At 35.6% G+C, this 15,227-nt stretch overlaps 1 protein-coding gene and 1 non-coding gene across 2 annotated transcripts in view; both read left to right on the top strand.

The window, feature by feature from the left end:
• Positions 1–15,227, top strand: part of LOC145671288 (uncharacterized) — a 1,722,162-nt gene that overhangs the window by 558,474 nt on the left and 1,148,461 nt on the right. The gene's annotated exons all lie outside the window — the stretch shown is intronic.
• On the top strand, positions 7,798–7,871 carry TRNAQ-UUG (transfer RNA glutamine (anticodon UUG)). Its single transcript has one exon. It is a non-coding gene; the product is annotated as a tRNA-Gln (tRNA).

Consider the following 15,227-nt stretch of genomic DNA (forward strand, 5'->3'; position numbering starts at 1 on the left):
CTTTCATCGATTTTGATCATACCTTCAAATGATTCGAAATGGCGTCTTTAAGATACACTTGCTTAAATGCTTACATCTTCAGTAATTTCTATGGTAGTTAAACAGAGACTTTGTTGAATCAAATTATAAGTTGCATCGTCTTTTGATGTGGAAGTTTATCTACTTTAGGAATCTTCAACAGCCAACGTTGTTTCCGCTAGGAAAGTCGGGGAACTTGTCTCAAAAGACTTCCTGAAGGCTTTGTCATTTTTCAGTAACAGTTTTCCTGAGTTTCAAGGAAAATTTTGCACACATACACGTTGTTGTTTCAGCTTCATTTTCACTTAAAAAAAAAAAAAGCAAACGCTCTCATGAAGGAGGAAAGAAAATTCATCTTCGTCTTCTTCTTCTTTGATTGTGTTCAGAAAGTCAATATAAATGCTTCGGTAAATGTTTGCAGTTTGACTGCCATTTGGTTAAGCAGAAAATTCTATTTAATAGTTCGACTCTTTGTAAGATTTTCCCCTTCTTGTAAAATCATAGATTTTTAGTAAGATACATAGGAATCTACGCCTTAGTTAAAGTATAAGTAAGTATCGCTTTTTTCTCATGAGGTGAAAAAATAGTAAAAAAGTAATTTTGCGAAGTGAAAGGCAGTGATGAAAATTTTCCGGAAAATTTTGAAACGGAAAATTTTCTGATTCACAAAAACATACTTCACTTATTACTACATCGTTGTTTAGCCGTTATGTGAGGTGGAAAATTTTCTTCTATATTTTTCCGGAAAATTTTCCGTTCTTAACAAATATCAATGATTAAGTAACAATTCGTCAGTATTCATAAAATCAATTGGATTCATATATAGAAATGTTAAAAAGTGAAAGATTGTTTAAAGAATCTGAAAATTTTCATGGCTTAGACAATTTTCAGTACTATGTAGGAAAAAGTAGAACAATTTTTTATGAATCGAAAAATTGTCTGTCTGGTACAGTGATGAAAATTCTCCGGAAAATTTTGAAACGGAAAATTTTACGATTCGTAAAAACATACTCCACTTATTCCTACAGCGTTGTTTAGCCATGATGTGATTTGGAAAATTTTCTTCTATATTTTTCCGGAAAATTTTCCGTTCTTAACAAATATCAGTGATCAAGTAACAATTCGTCAGTATTCATAAAATTGATTGAATTCATATATAGAAATGTTAAAAAGTGCAAGATCATTTAAAGAATATGAAAATTTTCATGGCTTAAACAATTTTCAGTACTATGTAGGAACAACTGGAACAATTTTTCATGAATCGAATGAATAAGTGGAGTATGTTTTTATAAATCGGAAAATATTAATGACTTTTAATAAATTGAAATTTTAGATAATGGAATGGGATATTTGTACTCTACGAACTCGAGGTATGTTCTCTGCACTTTGCATACACACACATACCTACACACACACACACACACACACACACACACACACAGAGAGAGAGAGAGAGAGAGAGAGAGAGAGAGAGAGAGAGAAAGAGAGAGAGAGTAAGTAGTTGAATTGAGTTGATTTTGAGTTTAACGTCCCTTTCAACGGCGAGACTATATAAAACGGTACCAAGTGATTAACGTGGAATCCGAACTACCTGAGCGCTCCCGCTGGGAATCGAAGCCAGGTTTTCCATGCCAAAGGTGCGTATGCTAACCGCTTAGCAACGAAGGAGCTCGCAGAGCAAGAGAGAGAGACAGAGAGAAACATTGTAATTTTTTTCTCCAACTTGAAATAGAAAATTTTCCGGTTCCCGAAAGCTAATTGGAAAATTATAATTTGTTGCTGACTAACTTTCCTCAACTGAAATTCAATTTTGTAGCTCTATGTGCAGTTAAATATAGTGGAAAATTTTCCACCTAACATCACTAGACATAATATCCAAAATTGCCAGGCCTATGAAAAGTGTTTTCCACTTGTTTCTACATCGTGATGAAAATTTTCCGATCTATGAAAATTCCTCTCACTTGTTTCTACAGAACAATAAAACTTTCCGATTCACAAAAAAGTTGTTTTACTTTTTGCTTCAAAAAGATGAAAACTTTCCGACTCATAAAAAGTTCTTCAATTTTTCTATATAAGACACAAAATATTTGGATTCATGAAAAATTGTTTAACTTGTTCCTACATAGTACTGAAAATTGTCTGATCCATGAAAATTTTCAGATTCTTTAAACAATCTTTCAGTTTTTAACATTTCTATACATGAATTCAATCAATTTCATGATTGGTGAGGCATTGTTACTTGATTACTGATATTTTTTTACAACGGAAAATTTTCCGGAAAAATATAGCGGAAAATTTTCCACCTCACATCACTAGTGAAAGGTAATGTTCATTCACATGCGTTCCAATTGGAGAATATGAATTCGAGATAAATAAGTTTTCTTTTAATATATATATTATTCTTAGGCACATCGTATGGAAGGAAAATAATAGATAAATATAATGCCAACTTCATGGAAAATCTACCATCCACAACTTAATTTGTTTTTACTTGGCAGTCCTGTCTCGTAAATATTAGGGTATACTGCATTACGCCGCAAAGGTATTCTGTGAGTGAGTATTGATAACTCTAATAGTACTGGAAAAATTATAAAATGTTCTTGGATTATCTTCGTACAAATAGCGTAACTAGACTAGGTGAGAGACGGTGGATAAATGATATTTTTTCTTTTGTATCGATAAAACCAAATGTAACGTTTTCGCAGGGGAGGTTTCAAACTAGATTTATACCGAAGGAATTGCCATTTAGCTGAAACTTAATCAACGCAATGTGTAGATTGTATCTATGCTGCAATTAGACCATATATACCCCCTATGAGTGAATGTTATCTTCCACTCTGCTAAACAAATGAGAACGTATTATATATTGTCAATACATCCGTATTGAACGGAATGATTGTAATTAGAATTTGATAAATAATTGGAAGATTATTATTGGAAGATTTTTAATAATTGAAGATTATTAAAAATTAAATATAGAGGTTAAGTTTATGAGAAAATGATGAACATTTCAAAATTGTGTCAGACACATTGCTTTGTTTACTTGGATGTAGAAAGAATAAAAACAGACATTAGCAAGAATTAAGTAATGTTATGCTAACGAGTACAATAATTAAGAAAGTGCAATGTCAAATGTTTTGTAAAATGTTTGTCAACAAAAACACAGGATTTTGGATATGTCAAAACAGTCAAATTGCAAAGGTAGGTGTCTGGAGATTTCGATCACTTGATGACATTGGAGAAACACAAGTTTCGGCAATGAGATAGGTAAACACCGAAAGATGTCGATGGATGATGTAGCAGTTTCATCAGTCAAGAAAGGAGAATAAAAAGGCCATGTTTTAAGGAATCGAGAGAGAAGGAGAAACGGAGTCAAGGATCAGACAAGTTACAGTCGAGTACTAGTCAGTCGAGAGTCAACGTTTATTATCATAACGGTTGATGGCCGTACCAAGTTTGAGGTCTGACCATCGTTAATATACTAACTCCATCCAGGCCATCATACAACAGAGGACGAGCTCTACGTTATCCAGAGGAGAGAACCAACAACACCCAAGGTATGTGTTCCTATCTAAACCTGTTGTCGAGTGAAGAAATAACCAAAATTTATTAGATTGTGATCTGACGCGTGTTTTACATATCCTCTACAATCTGAATACATGAATTGTCACAGTTCAAGACCTGAGTTGTTAATAGAATTTTTCTCGTTCTAGTTTGTATGTTAAGTCTAAGATTTCCTGGGCATTTCAGATAATGTCCAGAGGACAATCTTCCTGCGTCACGGAGCTATGCAATCCCCAAAGTTAAAGGCACACGCAAGACGATTGACAATATATTTCTATCACTGGCGCAAATCCCGGGGGATGAGGGGACATGTACCCTCCCATCTTGGAACTGGGGTGGACTGTCCCCGCCAATAATCCAATCTGAAATGTGTTTTTTGGGGAGAAATGTGACGATTTGTGTCCGATTGCCAGAAAGGAAAGTGAGATGAAATTCATGTCTTCCCCAGAATAAGCTTCAAATGTGCCCGCCTCCCAATGTTGAAGACAGCTCTGCTTCCCTGATCCTCCACAGCATTGTTTTTCAACTTCATAAGTATGTTCAAACTTAATAAATATATATATATATATATATATATATATATATATATATATATATATATATATATATATATATATATATATATATATATATATATGGGAACGGTCTTACCCGTCAGCCCCAATGTTGAAGACAAATTTGCGCCGCTGATTTCTATAGTACTGCTGAAATCATGAAATAACATTCACTTAGTATCTTCAAAATGTAATGGAGTATGGCTCAATTCTTGTATGTTTGTTTCTAAGAAAATGTTGCCAAGTTACACGCGAATGAAATCACTAAATGAACACTTATGTTGGAAAACTTTGTCTGCTATTTCATTCTTTTCTGGGAACATTCAAACTAAACTGATACCGAAGTAAACTAAGGATTATTGGTGACATTCTAAGGTGTGTGCAAATTTTATGCCAAGAATAAAGTATCTCGTGAGTTCCTGAGGTTAGGAAAATAAAACTCGAATATACATTTCTCATTAAAAGTAACTGAACATACATTTCAATCTTTCTTTTTCATTTTTTTCTTTAAAACTGCACATTTTCAGGAGATAGGGGGACGATCAGGGGAATAGTACCATATACCAAACTTTCAGATGCTTTATTCAAAAAATGTCCAATATGAGGAATGGCTTCAGCTAAAGCTGTAAAATTTGGTTTTTAAACTTTTTCTTAACAAAAAATGAGCGAATATGTTAGTTAGATTAGGGTTTAGTGTCCCTTTTGAGCATCGAGACTGCATAAAATGGAGACTCACAGCTTCACTAGTGTTGTCAACGGGTCGAGCGGTTTGGCTCACGGCTCAGTCACCACCGAGCCGAACCGAGAAGTGAGTCGAATCAACAGCTCACCCAATCAAACCGGCTCTAGCCCTCGGCTAAGTTGGGCCGAACCGAGTCCAGCCAATAGCTCACCCCCACGGAGCCGGCTCGAGACGATGGCTCACCTGAGCTGAGCCGAACCGAGCCGATGCACTGTGTGACATTTTGCCAATCTAGGAGGACAAAATTATTATATCAAGAATCTGTCATTAAAGACACGTAAGGTATGTTTCTGAGGTATAGTAGTAGAAATAAACTGAACTCATGCTATTAATCCCTATATTTTTAAAAAAATAGTAGTAGTATTAAATCCACGGCAACAATAACATCTGTCCTAGACATACATGAAATAAAAAGGAAGAGAGAGTTGTTCACATAAAGAAAAACAACAACGAGAGGAAACTGGATTTTAAAAGACAGTAATGACCATTAGTTATTGCAACAAAGCATAGAAACATGCTTTTTTTTTTTTTAAGCTTCTACTTCCCCCTGCCTTGGCCAAGTTCTTTTGGTTTTATTCATGGCAGACGCAGTTGCCTCTTACCAATTTGTTCTCTCTCTGCTACTTTTTCTTTTATTTTGTTTCTTTCTTTCCTCTTTTCTTGTTTTGAAACCTCAACGGGATGAGGCGAGGCTGCTATTTTTTGGCATGATAACTTATTAGTTTAAGCCATGCCATTTATCTTCTTATTTTATTAATTTATAATTTATTTTTATAGCAAAAGAAAAAGCAAAACCCCAAAGTTCGTCACGGAAAGTGAACTCGCATAATTGAGAATAAAAAAAAGGAACAGGCTGAAAATAGAACAAATAAACAAATAAACAAAAACAATTATTTAGTATTCTGACTACTTTTTGATTTCCTGTTTCTCACCATTTTTGTTTAATATTTATTAATTGTTTTTCCCCTGTGTTTTCATTTATCACATATTCCACTTCATATAAATATAACACAACACAAAGTATAACATAATTTGAACTATAAAACTATGCAAGACAGTCAAACATTATGTTGACTTATCAATTCTTCACATATCACTCTGAACCGCTACTGCTGAGTTCGTTGGCCGATGAGTCGTCTGATGAAGATCGATGTTCGTTGGAAGTGTGCAAAGAAGGCTCATCCAATAAATCAACTACCTCTCTTTCGATACGACTGTGTTTTGCTATAGGAGGAAATCGGTAACTTTCAATGACTGGATCAGAGATAATGAGAAGCCTCTGGAGCAGATCAGTATTTATGTTAGTTCTTGACGTCTTCCTCGTAAAGTATTGCCTGTATTACCTGTGGTGCTTATTTCTGGTCTCGTATACTTGCTCCGAAAGCTCGCCAATAGGAAGAATACAAGACGAGACTTGTTCGTCCTAGTTCCTCTCTGGGGAAAGGCACTTGAAAGTAGGGATGCGTTCGAGTCGAGTCGAGTCGAGTCGAGACAGAATTTTCCTGACAAAATTCGAGTCGAGACACAGCTCTTCCAATAGAAAAATATATATTTTTCGAGTCGAGACATCACTTTTACAGCACATTTTCGAGTCGAGACAGTCTCAAATCTTGTCTCATGCGCATCCCTACTTGAAAGTTCACTCACAATTGAAGCATAATCTCTCTTTCCTTCTTGTCTAAGTTTTAGTTAAATGGCCAACGACAGTTCCTCACGGTTTGTTTCTTCCATCAGACTCTTAACTCTACTTTGCTTTGACTTTTTTCTGGAATCACTGAAGAATTTGTGTGGCCTTCCAACATGACCTTGGGATGTACTAGGCTCCAATGTCATGAAGTCAGGGAATTGAAGAGTTCCTTCAAGCCAGGAGGAATTATTTTGCAGAAAACGTTCGCGATGTCTTGATGCAGTCTTCCACTTCACTTCAACTTTGTGACCAAAAGTCTAAAGTGTCGCCTTAATAGATGATAAATCATCATCAAATAATGGAGAATAACCAACTGATCGCTTAACATGCGTCAGTAATTCATATCGTCGAACTTGAATTCTGTACCAATAGCTCAAATAAAGTGTGATAGGGAATTTGTAGCGCCATTGTAATTAAAAACCAAAATTCTTTAAGTGCGCAAATTTGCGCAGCAACTATTTTCACTTTTGAAAAGTCTGAATTCTCGCAATAACTTCCATGCAATTTAACACTGGAATAGTGCGGAATAATATACTAAAACTCAAACCTCTTTTTAACATTTCAATGTAATTGTGTGTTTAATATTTAGAGTTTTGCGTACCTTTTTTTTTTCAGAACAAACAAAATGTTTTGAAACGAAACACTACAATTCAGAACAGATTTAATATGACCACCAATACATGCCCACTTTCGTTTTACTGTTACATGATTAGTGTGATCCACACTGGGCAAGCGAAGTCGCATCACAGATTTTCGAACGCGCACTGCGAAACCACTGAGCAGGTGTTCCGAGAAGTTTGGGCTTGTCTGTGGGCTAGATTAGATAACATAATTGGAAATAAATATTGTTTTGATAAACTGTGGTTATTCTATTATTGGAATAACTAGCAGTTATATGTATATTAATAACTTGGAAGAGTCAATTTTGTCCTCCTAGATCATCAAATTGTCACACTGTGCGATGGCTCATTCCAACCGAATCGGCTCGAGCCAATGGCTCACCTGATCCGAGCCGGTGGCTCATCTCAACCGAGCTGGCTCGAGCCGACTTGAGCTGCTGACTAAGTTGAACCGAGCCGAGCCAAGCCGGCTGAAGTCACTAAGCTTAACGTGGGATCCGAAGCACATGAGCTCCTTCCAGGATAAGTGAATATGTATTGCAGCATTTTCGAATATCCTGCTTGTGAACATGAAAAGGAGAAATTTCTATAATATTTAAACTTCCAGTTGTGGCCCCGCGTAGCGTAGTCGCTAACGCTCTCGCCTTTGATGCGAGCGGTCTCGGGTTCGATTCCCGGTGGGGGCACTCGGTCGAAAAAGTGTAAAAACGCTTTTTTATGTTTTCCTGGATTTTCCTCATTCACACCAGGCAAATGCAGATGTGGTATCTAACTTCCTGCCTTCCCCTATCCTTTCTTTCTTCCCTTTCCGCAGATTGTTTGCTCGCCGAGGGACGTCATTCCTCAAAACGTGAAGGGCTAAATGGGCTTAGATGCCGAAAGCCCAGAAATCTAAATCCTAAATCCTTTAAACTACCAGCATTATATTCATTAAATCTTGTTCCAACAGTTGCGGTGGCTCAGTGGTAGAGCATTCACTTCTTATGCATGGAGTCCTTAGTTCGATCCCAGTTCACGCCAGGTGAATTTTGTCGTGGACAAACACCATGATCGTGGATTTCTCGGAGTTCTCCCGTTTCCTCCCACTTTCTGCATTGCAACATTTCCTTCATTTCTGATCATTACCGTCTCCTTTAGCCTAGCCAGCACATAAAACTTAAAGGAAATCTTGTTCCTCTCGTGCGATATACGAACATGTTTGCTACCAAGACATATTCAAGGAATTTCTTCTCTATGATCTATAATGTATGAGATATAAGCAAATTTATATTCCAACTTTAAGGTTATTTTTTTCTTGTGACCCTATGTTTAACAATAGTTGAATTGGATTCCACGTTCTTAAATTAGTATAGAATAAGCAATTAGAAAATTATTCAAGCGTGGATACTCTTACTATTGACATGAACGGTAATTTCTCTCAAATAAATGAACGGATGTGTTTTAAAATATCTCCACCGTATTCAACGTCCTTAAGTTACTACTAGTAGTAAAAAAAAAAACGCAATTAAAAATATATCCAATCATGGAAGCTTTTACCATTGGCATGAGCGAGCACATCTAATGGAATAAACTATACTCGAGCAAGAATTTACAAAGCCGACTGATATTTATTTAGTAGTGCAGGGCTAATAACTGTATGTAACGGTTATTGTTTAAACTGGTGGACATAGGCTTTACTGGAAGATATTAAAGCTAGAATTTTGCTCATCCGACTGAAAGGTCGTAATGTTGAACATTAAGGCCAGTAACGTATTTGTTCTACCTCTATTTTGCATTGTGTAATTTCAACATCTGCCAGCGCTTAACATGCCTCTCTGCCCACTTAAAACTTTCCTTTATTAACACAATGAAAGAATTTGCTAATTTCGTTTCAAGAGATGTTCAGAAAAAATAACACGGTTGCCTTCCGTTAGAAATAAGGGAGAAAAAGACTCTTGATATATACGTTTCTTCTCTGTAGGAAGAAAATATATTAGATTTTAATTAACAATTCTGTTGCCATTATTTTGTTAAATGGCATTTTCAGAACAGTCAACAAAACGAAATTGTGTAGGCTTCAAGTTGAACTGTTACATCCTAATAGTAATGATATAATCTTTTAATAACTGCCATAGAATTATGCCAAATTTAAGGAAAGGATTATGTTTAATATCTAATACAGGCGGCACTTCTGTAGAATAAACACAAACGATCAGAAATAACCCTTGTAGTACAGTATTTATCCCAATGAGCTAAAGAAGTACGGGGTGAACTGAGCTCGTTGTGTGTTTATTCTATATTTTGTAGAGAAAATTAATGGGCTATTGCTTCGACACTGATCTTCAATGCTCACGTTTCCATCTTTAAAATGTTTTATCCATCTTTCGATACAGCTAGCACCCACATATGCATCTCCACACGCCTACGGAAATCTATTCTGAAGTTTAGTAGCAAGAATTCCATGTTTAACAAAAAATTAAATCACAAAACGTTGACAAAGATGGAAAGGTGCCTATGTACAAAGATGTATTTTTACTTTTTATAGCATTCCAGAATTGACTCAGGCCCCCCCCCCTACCAAGTGTTCCGATTCAAAAAAGAAAAATTTATTTGCTAACGCTGCTTCTGTTTCCAATTCTTTCCGCAATTTACAAAACTCCTATTTGTGAAATGTAACATCGCCCACACCGTTTCTCCATTTATTTTATGATGATAGGACTTCTAATCTAATTTCTTTTTAATAATATTGGATGTAAACCAACATGGATAAATTTTGTTAAAGAATTTCTTGACGGGAACACTTACACGTATCGCATTTATAAATAATTTCATAGAACTTGTCAACAGGTGTACGAGTTACATTTTAATTCACTTCTGCTAGGGCGTTTTCTCGAGGCAGGGTATTAGGAAGCAGCTAAAATATCCTCAATTGAAGGTTCAATGCAACATTCACCCTCCCTCCCCCCATCATTGTCTGTACTGAAATAGAATTCAGTTTCTACGCTGTTTCCATATTTCTGTGAGAGCCATCTCAATATAGTCCTCTCATCTTCGCCTAAGTCCTCTGATTTTTCCCGAATGCCTTTTCAGTTTAAATTTTGAAAGCGTTCCTACTTTCTTCCATACTGACTATAAGCCTTACCCACTTGAGCTTCCTAGACTTAATAACCCAAACTATGTTAGGTAAACGGTAGGGCCTATAAATTATGCAGCTCCTCGTTACGGATCCGTTATTTGTCTCCGGATTTTATTCACAAATATTTTCAGTCTGAGGTCTTCCCTGAAAATAAGAGACATGTTTCTCAACCATAGATACAGCATAACAAATATAGTTATCGTTTTTTTGATTTTTGAGGTTGACAAACCTTGCGAAGACAAAAGAATTAGAACTAAATAATAACATGAATTTCTTCTGTCAAAAGTATTACTTGATATTTTAACGTATATTCTCTAATATAACTATGTAATTTTATAAGTACTTTATAGGACTGAGAAAATAGGTAATTGTGATTATGTTTGCATTTATTTTGAAGTAAGAAATTAAAGGTTCGACCTACAACGGGTCAGACCACGAAGGCACATGCTCTGTTTGACGAAGACTATATTTACACCTCAGCAGATACAGGAGTGATGCAGTCAGGACCATTTTCCAGCTGCCTTTAACCTCTGGTAGAGTTGCCCAAGAGGTGAGATATCGTTTTTACGACACTTTTCGAGACGAGACAGCCTCAATGCTTTTCTCGTCGAGTAATACTACTCGGAGTATCTTAAAACTCCCATTTAACAGAGGGTCAGTGATGCCAACAACCTCTGAAGAAAATGGGCTATATAAGCTTTCAAAAATAAGGTTTTTTATGGCTAGATGGCTATCAAAAATGGCTAGATTTTGAACTGCTAACCATAACCCACATTGTAGATTTCAAGCCCCTGTATTGTGTGTAGGATAATAAGTGAGTTATAGTAAAATTTGAAATGTTGAATTTTATTCGCTTAAGAATAACAAGGAACAAACATGACTACAATAAAATCCATCAACAACTCATCTGATTTGTGAAATTGAACAGCCTTATTATGAGTTGAATTGAAATAAGTCATCATCGATGACGTAGTAGCTAACCGAGGCGCTGGAGCTGGATGCACCACCGTTGAATTGTGGATTGGTTGTGTTTGTGTAGACTACAATTGTCCCAATTTTCAATCCTTCGGCAGGTCATAATCCTTACAAACATTTCTTATTTCTCCGTACACCCACATGAATCATCATGTTTGCATTGAGAGTGTTCGACCTAATTATATAGCCTACTTCTTTCCTTTAATAAACAGAAAACTATCTCTGTGGCTTGAAGAACCGACCAGTTTACTAAACTTGTGTTAGAAAACATTCATTCTTGCAATGAAATGCGAAAATTATAATAATGAAGAAGTAGCAAAGGGGGGCCTTACGAGAGCGACATTAGAATTCTGAGTCAATAAGTATTGTTAAGTAGTTGTAAATCTGTGGCTGGGGAGCAGGGGCGGATTACAAGGGGGGGCTGTAATCCCGGGCTTTTAGATGGACAGGAGCGTCTACTCGGATCAAAATCTCAACTGGCTATCTAAAAAGGATTATGAAGATACAATCATAATCATAAAATAAAATAAGCAAAAATATGAAACATATTCCCTTAATTTTCCTACTGTACTTTCACAGAAATATATTAAGCGAAGTCAGCAGGAGCCACATATTTTTTCTAGGCCCGGCGTCCAGATGAGTTAATCCGGTCCTAATGACGAGAGAGAAGAAGAATGAAAAGCAAGTGTTTGTTGCATAATAAAGCACCCTGTCTAGAGAAATCAATCAATACGATAATATATGATGACAAATAGGCTTTTTTTTTTTTTTTTAAAAAAAATACACTTTATTTTCAAAGAAAATGTATTTTAAAAGTAATTTAACGGCTAATAAAAAGCCAAAAACGGCAAAAGAGTTTCATAAATTAAGCTATATTTAAGACCATAACCATTTCGACGATTTGAATGGTTAATAAATGTCTCTCAAAATAGGCTAGATTTAACCAAAATTAGGCTAAATTTGGATCACTACAGACGGTGAGTGAACACCGAGGTGAGGCTAGAACAAGAAATGAACCCCACCTTCACTGTAAATCTAATCTGGGTCGCTCAGTCATTTGGTAGACAGCTTACCGCCTACTTCACCTCAACGGTTTTGTTTTGACAGTTTATCGTATACTTTGAAGTACAGATAATCACTGCCAGAAAGCAACGAACTTTTTGTATATAGAATAATAATAATTGTTATTATTACTTTTAAGTAGGTTTGGAGACCAGATTTTGGGTCAAAGCCTTAATAAGGGTAATGGTTTCAGAATAATATATCCTACGCTGACTTGAATGATTTCGGAGAAAAATTAAGCTCCATTCTTTTGCTTTATTCTTCAACAATGGTTCACCCGCATTATGCTCTATGGTAGGAAACACATTCCTGTCATTTTCGCTCATTTACAGTCTATTTTCCTGAAACTCGTTAAGTCGTCTTCTTTCCTATTCTCAAAGTGACTTCCATTTTCTATGACCTTGAATTTGCACTCAGGGAGTCCGCCTTTCTCTAATGATGTTCATTTATCTTATTTTAGAAGTTGAGACATGTTAAAAGTTTTCCTCGTTACTAGCAGTAACTATGTATGTCAAAACCAAATCCTCGTTTAGTTCTTTTGTGTCTGACCTCTTCTTAAAGACATTGTCAAACACAGCATTTTGTTTGCTAGCAGTGTCTTCAAAACAGCTTGTTCCTAATGTGTTGCTTGTTCTTAATTAAATAAACTACTGCAATTGTCACGACCTGAATTAGAACAGATTTATGGACCAATGATCTGGTATTGTAATGAACGTGGCATTAGTGAAAATACCTTTTGATATTCCATTAACCCAGTTACGCCTGAAAAAAATTCTACTATTAATTATTTTAATCTCTTTTTATTTTAGCTCATATTACTGCCTTATGGCGAGAAAATGCAAAAAAGATGATCCTCCACTTCCAGTTTCACCGGGAGGGGGTGTCCTTTAAAAAGGACAGTAGGCACATGAACGTATAAAGATAATATATTTTTGAAAACTAAACTTTTGTCAACTATTTGGATATGTTATCTACAAAGAAAGGAAGAATGCAAGTAAAATAACGAAGAACACAGCTATATTTGCAGTTGCTATTCATATATTTATTCATTACATTTCTTTCCTTTACATACTCTAGAAAAAAATACATATTATTCTTTAAAAGACAGACTTCAGTGGTATCAAAATGCGCATTTTTCAGTCGTATCCTTTTTCTTGCACTTCTGCTTTCATTTTGGCGTGTGGTACGCATCAAAACATTTACCAACGTGTAAGGTTACATTACACTTTACACACTTTTTGACACTTTCTTGTGGCACAGGTGGCACCTTGTTTGCTTTCCCTGAGACATCAACTTATGATCCAACGATCATATCGCATATCTGCATTTTCAAGACTGGACGGGCGCAAGAGTTTACATTTCCTCTGGATTTCTAGGATTCCAAAAGTACCAGTGCAATTCTTCTCCGAAATGTCAGTTGACCAAGTTTCCTCCCCGTTGTCTGTGTAACTGCCATGAGATTTATGTTGCGGCGTCTAGTAGGAAAATAACCAATGGGAAGTAACATTTTTTCCCCTCGAATTGTAGTGCGATACAAACTGATATTTGATCGGAACCTTCAACGCCAGCTTAGCCAGGGTATGTGTTTGGGGGGGGGCAAATGCTGTTATAGGTACATATAGAAAAATTACAAACAAAAAAAAATATATAAACATAAAAATATATAAAAAATTACAAACATCAAAGTACGAAAGTACATTGTCGGACCTCTTTGGGGGGGCGGCCCCTCTGGGCCCCCCTTTCCTACGCCACTGACGCCTCCCATTGCTGTGTTGTACACATATACGTTATGAGACTGTTGGATTCTAACATTCGTCTTCTCCCTTTCAGAAAATCTAGAAGCAGTATTCATGGAAGTTGCTGGTATGGCATTTGGAGCCACAGCTACAATGTTGTCATAGATAAATTTGCGCATGATGTGAGGAATATGTTAAGTAACATTTTCTGCCTTGTACACAATAAAACACAATTTGATTATTCAACATCTAAATTAAAATTTCTTAGCGAAAGTTGGGTTAGTTTGCAATAGAATAATGCTGATAAAGAGTTAATTATGTTGTGAGGAGTATAATTGAATAATATTTGGCCTTGTACTTCAAAATATGATCCTGACTGCTGATGCTGAAGAGAACACTAATCCACTTATTTTAATAACAATATTTCATATTGCACATCATGCAGTTAAATGTTATGTACGTAAATATAGTAGCAGAAATGAAAATTGTATAAAAACAACACGAAGCACAATATTTGATTTTCGTAATTTTTTGACTCTTATGTTCCAACTGTTCTTTTTTAAAGGACACTAAGAATGCAAATTGAATTACAAGAACGTTAAAAGGAAAATTAAATAAATATCATGACGGACATTATACCTCATCTTTATTGAAACAGCGCAAACCCTCAGCAATGAAATAAATTCAATAGTATTTATAAAATCTTTCCGTTTAGAACGACATCTGTCCTTCCCGGCCATTCTTTTTTTTTTTTTTTTTTTTCAGTCACCTCCCTTACGGGAGATTTATAAAGGAAGTCCCAGTCATTAGGCCCTTGTGGACTACGTCACTATATTTGTTTTAATTATAAATTGTTTCAAATAAGTAAATGTACTAAAATGGCACGAGCCAAGATGGTCGAATTTGCCTGTTTTAAATAAAATTGTTTATCACACTATTAATGTAATAATACAGAAGGATAAGCGGCGCATGAACATATTGAAAATACATATAATATATTAAAATTGTAACAAATAATAAAATTGTCCAAAGTAATGAATTGTGAATAGTTAAAATTGAATAAAAAATTAGAGCAAAGCTCCTCAGTACATAGTGTTTACAGCGCCCGGCCATTCTTTTAACTACATGTGAGAATACGCGATCACCACGACACC

The sequence above is a fragment of the Thermobia domestica genome, chromosome 15 (assembly GCF_964235325.1).
Source record: "Thermobia domestica chromosome 15, izTheDome1.hap1.1, whole genome shotgun sequence".
Classification (NCBI taxonomy): Eukaryota; Metazoa; Arthropoda; class Insecta; order Zygentoma; family Lepismatidae; genus Thermobia; species Thermobia domestica.